General features: G+C 43.9%; 2 non-coding genes across 2 annotated transcripts; both read left to right on the forward strand.

Annotated features, from left to right (window-relative positions):
- The first annotated feature begins 9,868 nt into the window (after window positions 1–9,868).
- On the forward strand, window positions 9,869–9,974 carry TRNAL-CAA. The gene is made up of 2 exons: window positions 9,869–9,906; window positions 9,929–9,974. It is a non-coding gene; the product is annotated as a tRNA-Leu (tRNA).
- A 276-nt stretch (window positions 9,975–10,250) lies between these two features.
- TRNAE-CUC lies at window positions 10,251–10,322 on the forward strand. The gene has a single exon. It is a non-coding gene; the product is annotated as a tRNA-Glu (tRNA).
- The last annotated feature ends 3,935 nt before the right edge of the window (window positions 10,323–14,257 follow it).

Raw genomic sequence — 14,257 nt, forward strand, 5'->3', positions numbered from 1 at the left:
ACTTTATTGCCCACGGTAGAGTGCTGTGGCATCACACAACTCACAGCAACCTCCAATTGATGGGCTTAGGCGATTCCCTTGCCTCAGCCTCCCAAGTAGCTGGGACTACAGGCACCCCTCACAACACCTGGCTATTATTATTTTTGAGACAGAGTCTCATCATGTTGCCCTCGGTAGAGTGCTGTCGTATCACAGCTCACAGCAACCTCAAACTCTTGGGCTTAAGCGATTCTCTTGCCTCAGCCTCCCAAATAGCTGGGACTACAGTCACCCACTACAAACACCCAGCTTTTTTTGTTGTTGTTGCAGTTGTCATTGTTGTCCAGCTGGCTGGGGCTGTGTTCGAACCCACCACTCTTGGTGTATGTGGCCAGCACTGTAACCATTGTGCCACGGGCACCAAGCCAACAACCTTAATTATTTATCCTTTAATAAATAGCATATTCTATGTGGAAGTCAAAGTGGAGAACTCCCTGCACTGAGTCAGCCTTGGACACAGGCCTACTCGTCTATGATGTGAACTCATTCTAGATGTGCTCACTTTAGACACAGTTTGTTTCTCCATAGCCTAAGACACCACATACACCTGTGTTTAAACTGTGGGTTCAGAATAAGTGATAGCACAGGAATTGTAAAGATAGAGAATCAAGTTGCATTATTAATAGTTTCATTTTGTCATTTTGCAAATTCTATATAGCCACTTGCTTGAAAACCAAAACAGTAAATAATATATGAACTGTTAAGTGCAAATTTTGCTATATGCATGAACTATTTTACTGAATTTAAACATTTTTTATATTTAAAAATTAACTTTTTTAAAAACTAAGAATGAATCTAGAAGTAAATCATCACATCACTAGTCCAATTTAGTCAAATGTCACCCTTCTTAACATTTTCTCCAGTCTGGCTCAGGCAGTCCTAAAAATTGTCTTTCTTGCTACCTGGCAACATTTGAGTGCTTTTCAGAGTATTATGGTTATTTCAGGCATCACACAGCTCACAGCAACCTCCAACTCCTTGGCTTAGGCTATTCTCTTGCCTCAACCTCCCAAGTAGCTGGGACTACAGGCGTCTGCCACAACGCCCAGCTATTTTTTGTTACAATTTGGCTGGAGCTGGGTTTGAACCCACCACTCTCTGTATATGGGGCCGCACCCTACCCACTGAGCCACAGGTGCCACCAGATTCTGTGGCTTCTTCCTTCCCTCTTTCCCAACTTCATTCTATCATTGTAGTCACTCCAAGGCGCGTTTGCTACTGTCCTGTGCATACATTTTCTCCCATCTGAGGCCTGCTCTTTGCTGGGCACAACTTGCCCCTGCCCCTGCCCCTGCCCCCAGCCATATCCATGTTGTCTATTATGAATTTTCTCTGCACCTCAGGAATTCTTCACCTGGGATCTCAGTGGTGGAATTCAGGGCCCACAAATTTGGTTGAGAAATAATTTATGTCTTTTTCTTCACTAATCTCTAACTGAAATTGAACATTTCCTTCCATTAAGGCAGCAAGCCACAGTAGCATCAGAAGGACCAGCAGTCATGAATAAAAATCACGGGTACTTATCACATTACAATTGTTGCAGATATTTTAGAATGTCATTTGTGCTTGTCACTAATTCACAAGGAGGGTTAGTAGACCTGCTACTGTATCTTGTTTAACATATTAATAAATAAGTGCACATATTACTGTGTTTGTTGCAAATTTGTTCTTTTAATATTTGGATAACATTTCAATGTAGTTTCCTTGTAATCCTGTATATTTTCTCATATATTTGACATATTAGGAGTGAACTCTCTTCAGCATGATAAAGGACATTCATGAAAAGCCCACAGCTAGCATTGTACTCGGTGGGAAGAAAATGAAAACTTTCCCTATAAGATCAGGACTAAGACAAGGTTGCCCACTTTCAACCTGATATGGCTATTCAACATCATACTGGAAGTTCTAGCCAAATAATTAAGATAGGCAAGAAAAAGAAATAAAAAACATCCATCTGGAAAAGAAGAAGAAAAACTAACTCTGCTCACAGAAGACATCATCCTAAAAAAAACAAACAACAACAACAAAAAAAAACCCACGCCAGGCGCAGTGGCTCATGCCTGTAATCTCAGCATTTGGGAGGCCAAGCTGGTTAGATTGCCTGAGCTCACAGATTTGAGACCCTGTCTCTAAAAAATAGCTGGGCACTGTGGCAGTGTAGTCCCAGCTACTTGGGAGGCTGAGGCAGGAGGATCACTTGAATCCAAGAGTTTGAGGTTGCTGTGAGCTAAGGTGCCACAGCATTCTACCAAGAGTGACCAAGTGAGACTGTCTCAAAAAACAAACAAACAAAAAACACAAAGATTACACACACAGACACAAAGTACTAAAGCTAATAAATGAATAAATAAGTTTAGCAAAATTGCAGGGTGTAAGATCTACACACAAAATTCAATTGTGTTTCTATATTCCAGCAATGAGCAATCTAAAAGGGAAATTAAGGAAACAACTTGACATATAACAGCAACACAAAGAAGAAAATATTTAGACATAAACTTAACCTAGAAAGTGAAAGCTTGTACATTGAAAACTATAAAACATTGGTGAAAGGAATTAAAGATGTTCTACCAAGTGCATGGACTTGAAGGCTTAATATTGTTAAGGGTCTATCAGTAATACCTAAAGTGACATACAGATTCAACATAATCATCAAAATTCCAATGACTTTTTTTCCTCAGGAATGGAAAATACACTCCTCAAATTCCTAAGGGCCTTTGAATAGTTGGAATAATCTTGAAGAAAAATAAAAGTGGGAGGAGTAATACAACTTACTACAAAGCTACAAGAAAAGTAATCAAAACAATGTGGTATTGGCATAAAGATAGACATTGAGAGTCTAAAAATAAACCCACCTACCCATGGTCAGTTGATTTTGAACAATGGAGAAAGAATAATCTCTTCCACAAATGGTGCTGGAATGACTGGATATTCACATATGAAAGAATGAATTTGGACCTCTACATCATACCATATGAGGTCTGACAAGTTTGTGAACTTGCCACCCTGTACTTATGTTGGCAGCACTGTACAAACAGGTTTCATAACCTTGGTATATCAGTGTATCACAGCTGTGTTTGTGTTATGTGGTGGTGTCTTGCTGAATGGCATTCATTATGGTTGTATGTTTTTGTATGTCATCACAAGAATGTCAGAGCTTGAATTAGAACAGTAAACAAACACTAAATTTCTTGTTAAACTTGGCAAGAATGGAAGTGAAATCAGAGACATGTTAAAGTTGATGGATATAATGCCATGAAGAAAATGGCAGTATAAAAATGGATTAAGCATTTTTCTGAGGGGAGAGAAGGTATCACTAATAAAAACATTGCAAAAATTCATTGAATTGTGTGTCAAAACTGTTAGCTGACTGTGAGAAGCACAGCAGACCACATAGACATTAACATAGAAAATCTTAACTGTGCTGGGTGCAGTGGCTAACACCTGTAATCCCAGCACTGTGGGAGGCCAAGGCAGGCAAATAACCTGAGCTCACAAGTTTGAGACCAGCCTGAGGTAGATCAAGACCCCTGTCTCTAAAAAATAGCCAGGTGTTGTGGCAGTGTAGTCCCAGCTAATTGGGAGGCTGAGGCAAGAGAATCGCTTAAGCCCAGGAGTCTGAGGTTGCTGTGACACCATGGCACTCTACTGGGGGTGACAAAGTGAGACTGTCTCAAAAGAAAAAAAAAAAAGTCTTATCTGAAAATCTTAGGATAAGAAAGGTGAGGCACCAGCTCACATGGCCCTATCTCTGAGGGAGTTTTTAGCCAGTAAACAAATAACTGTATTGGCTACCTACTCTACTCACCTGATCTGGCTCCCAGTGACTTTTTTATTTACTCAAACATAAAGAAAGTATTGAATATTGAAGAAATTCAGAAATCAAGTGTAATACAATGATAATTCTTTTGGCCATTCCAGAAAGAGTTGCAAAATTATTTTGAAGGGCGGATTAGGTGCTGGAGTAAGTGCATAGCTTCCCAAGGGAGTAATACTTCAAAGGTGACTGTAGTGATATTCAGCAATCAACTATGTAGCACTTTTCCTAGAAAGAGTTTGTGAACTTAATTGTCCACCTTGTATATAAAAATTAAGTTAAAAGTGGATCAATGGCTCAGCACCTGTAGCACAGTGGTTATGGTGCCAGCCACATACACTAGGGTGGCGGGTTCAAACCTGGCCCATGCCAGCTAACCAAATACAAGAAAAAAGGATCCCGGTGTTGTGGTGGGCATCTGTAGTCCCAGCTACTTGGGAGGCTGAGGCAACAGAATCGCTTAAGCCCAAGAGTTTGAGGTTGCAGTGAGCTGTGATGCCATAGAACTCTACCGAGGGCAACATAGTGAGACTTTATCTCAAAAAAAAAAAAAAAAGTGGATCAGTGACCTAAATATAAGAGCTGAAACTATGAAACTATTGGAAGGAAACATATGGGTAATTCTTGGCTCGGTGCCTGTGGCTCAAGTTGCTAAGGTGCCAGCCACATACACCTAAGGTGGCAAGTTCGAATGCAGCCCCCCAAAGTAGCCAGGCATTGTGGCAGGTGCCTGTGGTCCCAGCTACTTGGGAGGTGGAGGCACGAGACTCACTTGAGCCCAAGAGTTGGAGGGGCTGTGAGCTGTGATGCCATTGCACTCCACCCAGGAGATAGCTTGAGGGTCTGTCTCAAAAAAAAATAAGGGTAATTCTTCATGACCTTGGATTTGACAATGTGTTCTTAGATATGACATTAAGAACATGAGCAACAAAAGAAAAACATAGATAAACAGCACTTAATCAAAATTTAAAACTTCTGTGCATCAAAGACATTATGAAGAAAGTGTAGTCTGGTTTCAGTGGCTCACATCTATAAGCCTAACACTTTGGGAAACTAAGACAGGAGGTTCACTTGAGCTCAGGAGTTCGAGACCACCCTGAGCAAGAGCGCAAAACCCCATCCTCTACCAAAAATAGAAACCTTTGTGCATTGTGGCACATACCTGTAGTCCTAGCTATTTAAGAGGCAGAGGTAGGAGGATTGCTTGAGCCCGGGAGTTTGAGGTACAACCCGCCACCCTAGTGTAATCCAGGTGTCCTCAACTACGGCCCACGGGCCACAGGCAGCCCGCCTAGGACATTTATCCAGCCTGTGGGGTGTTTTTGCCTCTGCTGCCTGTCTTGCTTGGCAGCCGACTCCTCCTGGGGCCCACAGTCCAGCCCTCCAACAGTCTGAGGGACAGTGAACTGGCCCCCTGTTTAAAAAGTTTGAGGACCCCTGCAATGCCACGGGACTCTATAGACTGTCTCAAAAAAAAAAAAAAGACAACCCAGTTGAAAAATAGGAAAGGGGCTGGGCACCTGTACGTCAGTGGTTAGGGCACCAGCCACATGCTCCATGGGCTGGTGGGTTCAAACCTGGCCTGGGCCTGCTAAACAAAAAAAATAGCCGGGCATTGTAGTGGGCGCCTGGAGCCCCAGCTATACTAGGGAGGCTAAGAATAGAGAATTGCTTGAACCCAGGAGTTTGAGGTTGCTGTGAGCCATGACGCTACAGCACTCTACCAAGAGTGACAAAGTCAGACTGTGTCTCAAAACAACAACAACAATAACAACAACAAAAATCCAAAGTCTCCCTTGATCCTATGGTCTCCTGCAACTGACAGTGCATTTTGCTAATCTTTTTTACAGCAGAATTTCTCTCAAAAGATATGAATATATGCTGTCATTACCTCCTGTCCTCTGTCCTCAGCAGAGCCTGCTCCAATGGATCCTCTTGTTTGTCCTCCCTACAGAGCAGAGCACTCGACCACACTCTCCCTCTACATAGCCCCATGACTAAACTCTTCTGTGGTCCTTATTTCCCCATCTGTTGTTTCTTCTTAGCCTTCTTTGCTGATTCCTCTTCTTTCTCAACCTATTTGTGTATCCTGAGGATCAATCCTGGCCCCTGAAACTGCTTTCCAGGTGAGCTCACCCTGTGCCTGGCTTTAAGTGCCATCTACTGACCAATGACTCTCCAACCAGCCTCTCTCGTGGACCTAAACTGCTTACTTGACCTATCTGGTGGGCACCTCAAACTGGAAGGTCAGAAACCTAGGTCTCCCTCCTGCAGCTTTCCCTTTGTCCAGTTGATCAGGCCATCCTAGGGACTCCTTTTCTTCTTGCACATCAGCAAATACTGTTAGGTCCACCTGCAACATCTATCTTAAACTCAACTCTCCCCTCATCAGCTTACCTGCTGCCATCCAATCTGGCTCCAGGTGCAGTCTGGTGCTCCTAGGTCTATTCCCCCTCCTACCCCCCTCCCCCCCCCAGCAGCCAACAGCCAGTAGCTGGAGGCTCCCTGGAAACAGGTGATATCTTATCACACAGCTCAGATCAGTTTCACTCATGTCAGTTTCAGCCATACCATCCCTTTTGCCCATTTGTATCATTCTCTGCTGGAATGTGAACATCACTGAGAATAGATAGATACTTTGTTTTATTCTCTGCTGTGTCCTTGTCTCTTGCCAGGGAGTTTTCTAAGCGAGGCAGAAGGAACAAAGACAGATCAAGGATGTTGAGGAAAGTGCACCTGGCTTGCTGGGATATAGAGGAGACAGTAAGCTGAGGTCAGGCTGCCAGAGGTCTGGAAGACCAAGTAGGCCACCAGAGATATTAGAATGTGAGAGTGACAGAAAACACCTGTCTTCCTCCTCCAGCACTCATGTGCTCCCTATCTAGGGCTCAAAAATGATAAGAAATGTGTTTCACCTTAGGAGCAGAGCAAGATGGCAGAAGGGGACTCTCTGGAACAACTATCCACAAACAAAAATCCTCTCAGAAGAAGTAGGGAAACTAGGTGAGAAATCACAGCACTGGAGTGCAGCAGATAAATACAAAGAGAATCATAGGAGCTACAGGAAGGGTTGTTGCTATCACCCATGCCGCTCCTGCTTCACCTCCAGGCAGCATAGCACAGAGACAAGACACTCTCACTGGGGAAGGGAGAAGGAAGTAACAGCTGGACATTGCCTTGTGTTCCAACCCCAGGCCCACCTAGTGAAACCCAGCACTACCCAGCCCCCCACAGCCCCAGGATCCAGGCTGGGGATTCAGTCTCAGATCTATGGCTCACCCAGCACCTGTGGTACAGAGTTTGGGATATCCTTAGCTCCAGGTAGGCCTCAGTGTCCTGAAGTTTCAGACCTGCCTGGTGGTACAAGGCTTCAGGCTTATCTCAGCATCAGGTCAGGCCCTACAGTCTCTAGTCATACCCAGGGCCTGGCTCCAGACCTTAGGTCTAGCCCAGTGCCAGGCCCACTCCTGTGGTCCTGGGGTTCAGACTCACCCTAGAGCCAAGTTAGCACATCTGGCCTCAGGGAACAGACAGATACTCTTGGGACACAGCTCCAGCCAATGTTAAGCCCTATCTGTAGCCATACCCTTCAGGCCAATGTCTGCCTCCCAAACTCCAGCAGACCCAGGATCCAGACCTTCCCAGTAAATCTGCTCTAGGCTAGCCCCCATGGGCTCAGACTCCAGGACCAACACTGTGGACTGAAGTTTCAGGCTGGCCACCAAAGCCCCAGGACCCAGGCCAGTCCTTGCAGCTCTAGTGTCCAGGACATGTCCAGTCTTTAGAACAGCTCCTGTGTCTCATGGCAGCAGACCAGCACTTATGCTCCCAGACTGGCACCTGCAGACCCAGACTCCAGTGGGGTCAGGGTCTAGGCCAGCCCAGTAGGTTCTGAAAACAAGCTAGCCTCTGGGGATGGAAGATCCATGAACACGCTGCAAACCCAGGACCCAGGCTTGCCTCTGAGGATTAAGCCTCCAGAGTACAAGAGCTCTAGGCCCCATCTCAGAGCCTGGCTGGTCACTGTAGTCTCAGGCCCAGGGCCCACTCTAGTGGCAAGTCGGACCTAATAGACCTGAATATAGGCTTCAGGTCCAGCCCAGCAGACTCAATCAACAGCTCCACTACAGAGCATCTAGTCTCCCAGCTGCCTGCAGCTCACTGGGACACCAGGCCAGCCAGCCCAAGGACTCCAGAAGGAAGCCTGCCTGTAGACCATTCTGGAACTCCTGGTCGGGCTGAGTGGTGAAGGGCATTTCCTGACAAAGCCAGTCTGCAAAGACTGGAGTAAGTACCTACTTCTTCAAATGTGCAGTTGCCATGGATTGGGGTAAAAGTATAAGGTTTTCTTTTGGTTTTTTGAGCAAAGTTAAGTTGTTATCGGCTTAAAATGGCATGGTTTAAGATGGTTTTGTAAGCTTCCTGGTAATCACAAAGCAAGAAATTATAATAGATACATGAAAAATAAAAAGTAAAGAATTAAAGCATATCACAAATCACAAAGGAAGAGAAAGAATCAAAGGACCCACAGAACAACCAGAAAGTAATAAACATGACAACAGTCAGTCCTTATCTACCAATAATCACCATGAATATGAATGGATTAAATTTTCCCATCAAAAACTATGAGTGGCTAAATGAATTTTATTTATTTATTGTTTTGAGACAGAGTCTCTCCATGTTGCCCTCGATAGAGTGCTGTGACATCACAGCTCATAGCAACCTCAAGCTCCTGGGTTAACTTAAGTGATTCTCTTACCTCAGTCTCCCATGTAGCTGGGACTACAGGTGCCTGCCACAACACCTGGTTATTTTTTGGTTGAAACTGTTTTGCTGGCCCAGGCCAGGTTGGAACCCACCACCCTCATTGTATGTGGCTGGCTCTGTAACCACTGTTCTACAGGTGTCAAGCCTAAATGAGTTATTTTGAGACAGTCTCACTCTGTCGCCCTGGAGTAGAGTGCCGAAGCATCACATAGTTCACAGCAGCCTCAAACTCTTGGGCTTGAGCAATAATCCTCTTGCCTGAGGCTCCCAAATGGTTGGGACTACGGGCATGTGCCACTATGCCTAGCTAGCTAAATGGATATTTTTTTAAAGACTCAACTATATGATGTCAACAAAGGACTCACTTCCCCTTTAAGGACACATATAGACAAAAGCTAAAGGGATGGGAAAATATTCAATGCAAATGGAAACCAAAGGAGAATAGGAAGGATTTTACTTATATCAGAAAAAATAAACTATAAGTTGAAACTCAGTGGTTCATGCCTGTTATCCTACCACTCTGGGAGGCTGTGCCAGGTGGATTGCTTGAGCTCAGTTGTAGATCAGTCTAAGAGCCAGAGCCCATCTATACTAAAAATAGAAAAAGTAGCCAGGCCTGGTGGCAGGCGCCTGTAGTCCTAGCTACTTGGAAGGGTGAGGCAAGAGGAAGGCTGGAATTCATGAGTTTGAAGTTGCTGTGAGCCATGATCTACGACACTACCTAGGGTGAGAATGGGAGCCTCTTGTCTGGAAAAAAAAAAAAAAAAGAAAGAAAGAAAAGGAAGAAAAGAAAGAAAAGAAAGAAAGAAAGAAAAGAAAGTAAAAAAAAAATTGCTAAAACACTGTTCCTTGCGAGGAAAAAAAGAGAAAAAAACAGCAATAGTGGGTCGCTCATTCTGCGGAAAGCGCTTTTCCAAATGTTTTCTAAGTAGTGATTCAACTTGCCACTTTCCCCTGCTATGGCCGCGGATGAGGTGGCTGCATTTGCTTGGTCTTTGTAAACTGCATCCCCAGCCATTTGCAGGACCAGGCGCCGGTGCCGCGGTAGCTCTGGCTGGCCGTCACTCCAGGTCAGCCAGGTTGCAGTGCCAGCGTCCCTGAGAACCCCGGGCCAAAGATTGGCAAAAGGCACGCACGCGGCCAGGCTGCCGCTATCCCAAGAACTCCCCGAAAGACACCACGCCGCCACTGCTGCGGGCTCCAGCAGCGCAGCCTCTAGAGGCGATGAGAGCAACCCGTTTTCCGGGTGTCAGGATGGCCGAGTGGTCTAAGGCGCCAGACTCAAGGTGCGTACCTTGCCCACGGGCATTCTGGTCTCCGAATGGAGGCGTGGGTTCGAATCCCACTTCTGACACGTTGCTTTTGTTTTCCTTCTCTCCAGAAACCACCAGCCTGGTGGTTATTTTCGTCTCTCTTCCAGGAAGGTGACCACGTCTAGATTCCACCTGACGCCGACGTTTCGGAGTCTTTCCACCTGGGGCAGGTTAGCAGCTGCCAGTGCGGAGAAGAGGAGCAGACACTACCCAGCCTAGGGTACACTCCCACAGCACCTCCAGAGGTTTGTCGCAGAATCTGTGCGTCACAATATTCTCCCTTAGTATAGTTTCTAATCGAGCATGGTATCATGTCTTCCCTGGTGGTCTAGTGGTTAGGATTCGGCGCTCTCACCGCCGCGGCCCGGGTTCGATTCCCGGTCAGGGAAAAAGACGTTTTGTTTTTTTTCTCCCTTAATAATAATAATTAAAAAAAAAAAAAAAAGGCTGGAAAGATTCTCTTTCACTTAAAAGAGAAAAAAATATTAAAAAAAAATTAAAAAGGTCAAAGCAGGGAGTAGTTACAAGCGCAGGCTGTGTGTCAGGCATTGACCTTTACCTCCGATATTTTCATTAAGAAAGAAAACGACGGCGACAGCAGGATCCAAATAGATCCAAGAAGATCTCCCTGTGCAGTCTCAAAATTACTGCACAGAGTTTTAAGCCTCCCGCGACGTTCGAATGCCTTAACATGGCACTTGCAACTTAAGAGAGGCAGGTCAGGAAGGGTCTTGTCGCCTCACAGTGGACTAGGTAATTGTTGCTATGGAAATAAATCCACAACAACAACGCCTCACTCCGACACAGACGTTTTTAATTTTAAAAATAAATAGAAATAATTGAAATCATCCTACAATGAACACTCGTGTTTTCTGTGCCTAGATTCAATAGATTCACAACGTTGGTTAATATTTTGTCACATATTCTCTCTCTTTGAGGGATACATATCTATAGATACAGACAAGTATAAATTCTCTTGTCCCCACTGATTTGAAAGTTGCATACGTGACATTACTCTACATCATTATATGCCGATCCATATTCAAAATTTCCCTGAATGTCCCTAAAATGTCTTTTATAGTAGCTTTTTGTTTTTATTCCGGAAACTTTCATTGCCCCCTCCCTTTTTGCATGTCATTGTTTATTTAGATGTTTAAGTTTTCTAAACATCTAAGCTGGTGAATACTGACAAATTATTTCTACCAGGAAACTACAACCACACGTTCCCAGGCGGTATAAATATATGGTTGAACTAACATTAATACACATCACCATTTTATCAGTTACATCCTAAAACAAATTGTCAAATATTCAAATGTTAAGTACACAACTCAGAAGGCATATAAAATATTAGATGTCTACTTTAATTCACTAGCAGAAACCTACTTTTTTTTTTTGAAAGAAGTTGTAAAGAGAAGGAAAAAATATTACACTTCAAACAAAAACAATCTGGTAAACAACTTTTTGTAAGTATGAGGAAAAAATTACAAGAATTTCAGAAATGTTATGATTAAGAATTGTTTTAGCTACAATTAACAAAGTACCTCTACCTTTTAAAAAATATTTACTAAATTAAAGAACATATTTCTATATGTTCTGCACACGACAAAGGCAACATTTTGCTAAAAATATTTAATAGCCCCTCCTGTTTTTATCTGACCTTCCTGGTTAGGTTTTGCCTCAGAGTACAACTGTTTAGCAAATTAACTGTGAGGCTTTGTTGTCTGAAGACAGTAAAACATGTACAATGTAGATTTTCAAAATGGAGGTTTTTCATAACAGCACAAAGCAAGATTTATAGAAAGACATTAAATAATCACTCTAAGACTTGGTTACAAAAAATCAATGTTTAAGTAAACCTGATGTCTATTGGAATAAATGCAGGAGAGATAAACATGAAGTGAGCAGGCAAATAACCATGTAGGCCTTGCTTTCAGTGTCTGAAGTGACAAGACAAACCACAGGCCTAGAGTGTTCATAGTTCCTGAGATTTTAGGTCTGTAAAATACTAAAAATATACAAGTATTATACTGGGTATTTTGGCACTGAATCGTTCTAAATTTCTTATATACTGATAAGATTCCGGCATAGGGGGAGATTTTATTGAGATATCACTCAACACGGCATGACTTTAGGAAGTCAACTGGTACAAATTATAAGCACATTTTAAATGCTGAATGGCAAGAATCTTCTAACAAGTGTCCAAAAAGGTTAACTTTGGGGAGTGGGGAGTGGTCTGTGGGTGGGGAAATGCTCAGAAGTGACCCCCAACCACTTCTCCTCCTTTAACAACATTCTTTCCACCTGCCAGAAGTCACATAGCCCATGCATGCTTTCCTTGTTATCAGCAAGCACATAGTTTGATCTCTACCTCGTGTGCTAAGATTTATGCAACCTTGTTAAGATACTGTATAGAGGAATGGACACCATGCTTGCAAGGACAGTTACTGACTTTTATCACACTGAAAGGAAGGGCTGAGAATACGACAGTCTCCTGGCAAGCCTAGAGATGTTTCGTGACTTAGGGGCAAATCCCCAAGTAACTCAGTGTTCCAGAATGAGATAAGATTGGCCACTCCTTAGTAAGCAGGTGTTAGACATCCATGCTTGGTAGTTCTTCATAGGGGTTGTGGGGAAAGACACATGAAGAAAGAACATGTGAGGAAAGAGCAGGTGGCAATCCTTAGTCATGCAGCCTTCATAAGTAATTACCATAACTCTCCACACCTGTTGTGTATAACTTTAAAAATAGCCATTGCATGCAGCCCTCATATGTAATTACCGTAACAATCCACACCTGTTGTGTATAATCTTAATAAATAGCCATTGCGGGGGCGGGCCCTCAGTGCTACCCTGTACTTAAGGTTAGCCCATCTCTTACAAGCTTGTACTTTAATCCGTGTCACGCCTGTTTCCTTTGTGTGGTGACCACGACCACTAGACATCTGGCACAGTTGGCAGGATATGGCAGGATACCCAGGATACTGGGGACATGGACGAAAGGGGAAAAAATGACACTTGGAAGTAAGTGAAGGCTTCAGTAGACAGTGGGAGGAAGTTCCAGAGGGAAACTCTGCGCAGAGAAAGTAGAACCTCTGGCCCATCTAGAATTAAAGGAACCTCACTCAGAATAAGTGAGGCCTTTGATAGATAATAAGCAAAGATATTTAGAGAAAAGAATGGGTAACTTCCTGTTTGGGGAGTCATGAGAATTAGAAACTGAGGAAGAAGGTGATGTTCAAGCAGAATTTGAAAGTGAGGAGAATAGTGAGGTTCAGTGGGAACCTGGACCTGAGGAGAATTGGGAACAAGGAGCATATGTAAGTTTTTCTGGCCCTTCCTCAGTGGAGAAATTATGTGATACAGATATGATTAAGCAAGAAAATACCCGAATGACCATTACAGCAGCACAGATCAAATAGTTAGAAGACTGGTTAAATAGTCTCACAGTTAAAAAATGCTAACATAGCCTTGGACACAAGGGTTTGTGATTGCCCTTGGTCAGGTCTGTCAGTCAGGCACTGACCAAAGTGCCCTCCATCAGCTGTCCTCCCCTCTTCTGCCTGCAGGCAGCAGGAAGTGCGGGGGGAGGGGGGGATAGCGGCAGAGTGGGTGACGCTGGGTGGTGCCTCCCCTTCCCTAACCACTTTCCCCTAGCTCAGGGACCCACCTCCTCCTTGCACCCCTGCTGGGACAGGGAGCTCTAAGGAGCAGGCTGTGTCTACCAAGTCACCAGGTCCAAAGCCACCCCTCCTCCAGGGGGTGTGCTGTCACAGATGCAGTGAGGGCCTTCAGGGCTGGTCTGGGTGTGCCAACCTTGGCAGGCAGTGCCGGACCCTGCTCTCTAAAGGGGGGAAAATGTACTTGGCCCTACTATGAAACCAATTTATAAACACCGACACTTCCATATGAATGCTATAACCCAACTACAGCCCAAAATGAAGGGGAAAGAGGAGAGGGAGGGGAGAGGGGAGGATGGGTGGAGGGAGGGTAATTGGTGGGACCACACATAGGGTGCATCTTACAAGGGTACATGTTAAATCTACTAAGTGTAGAAAATGTCTTAACACAGTAACTAATAAAATGTGGTGAAAGCTATGTTAACCAGTTTCATGAAAGTATTTCAAATTGTATATAAAACCAGCACATTGTACCCTATAATTGCATTAATGTACACAACTATGATTTATTTTTTAAAAACCTGCAAAAATATATATATAATTAAAAATTCTGACACAGATCACTCAATATTGCCCTCAGCACCTCCCTATGGAGATAATCCCCCTGAAACTTCTATTATGAAGGCTTTATTAAAGGGGCAAAA

Source organism: Otolemur garnettii, unplaced genomic scaffold, assembly GCF_000181295.1.
Source record: "Otolemur garnettii isolate 467f Iridium unplaced genomic scaffold, OtoGar3 scaffold00345, whole genome shotgun sequence".
Taxonomy (NCBI): domain Eukaryota; kingdom Metazoa; phylum Chordata; class Mammalia; order Primates; family Galagidae; genus Otolemur; species Otolemur garnettii.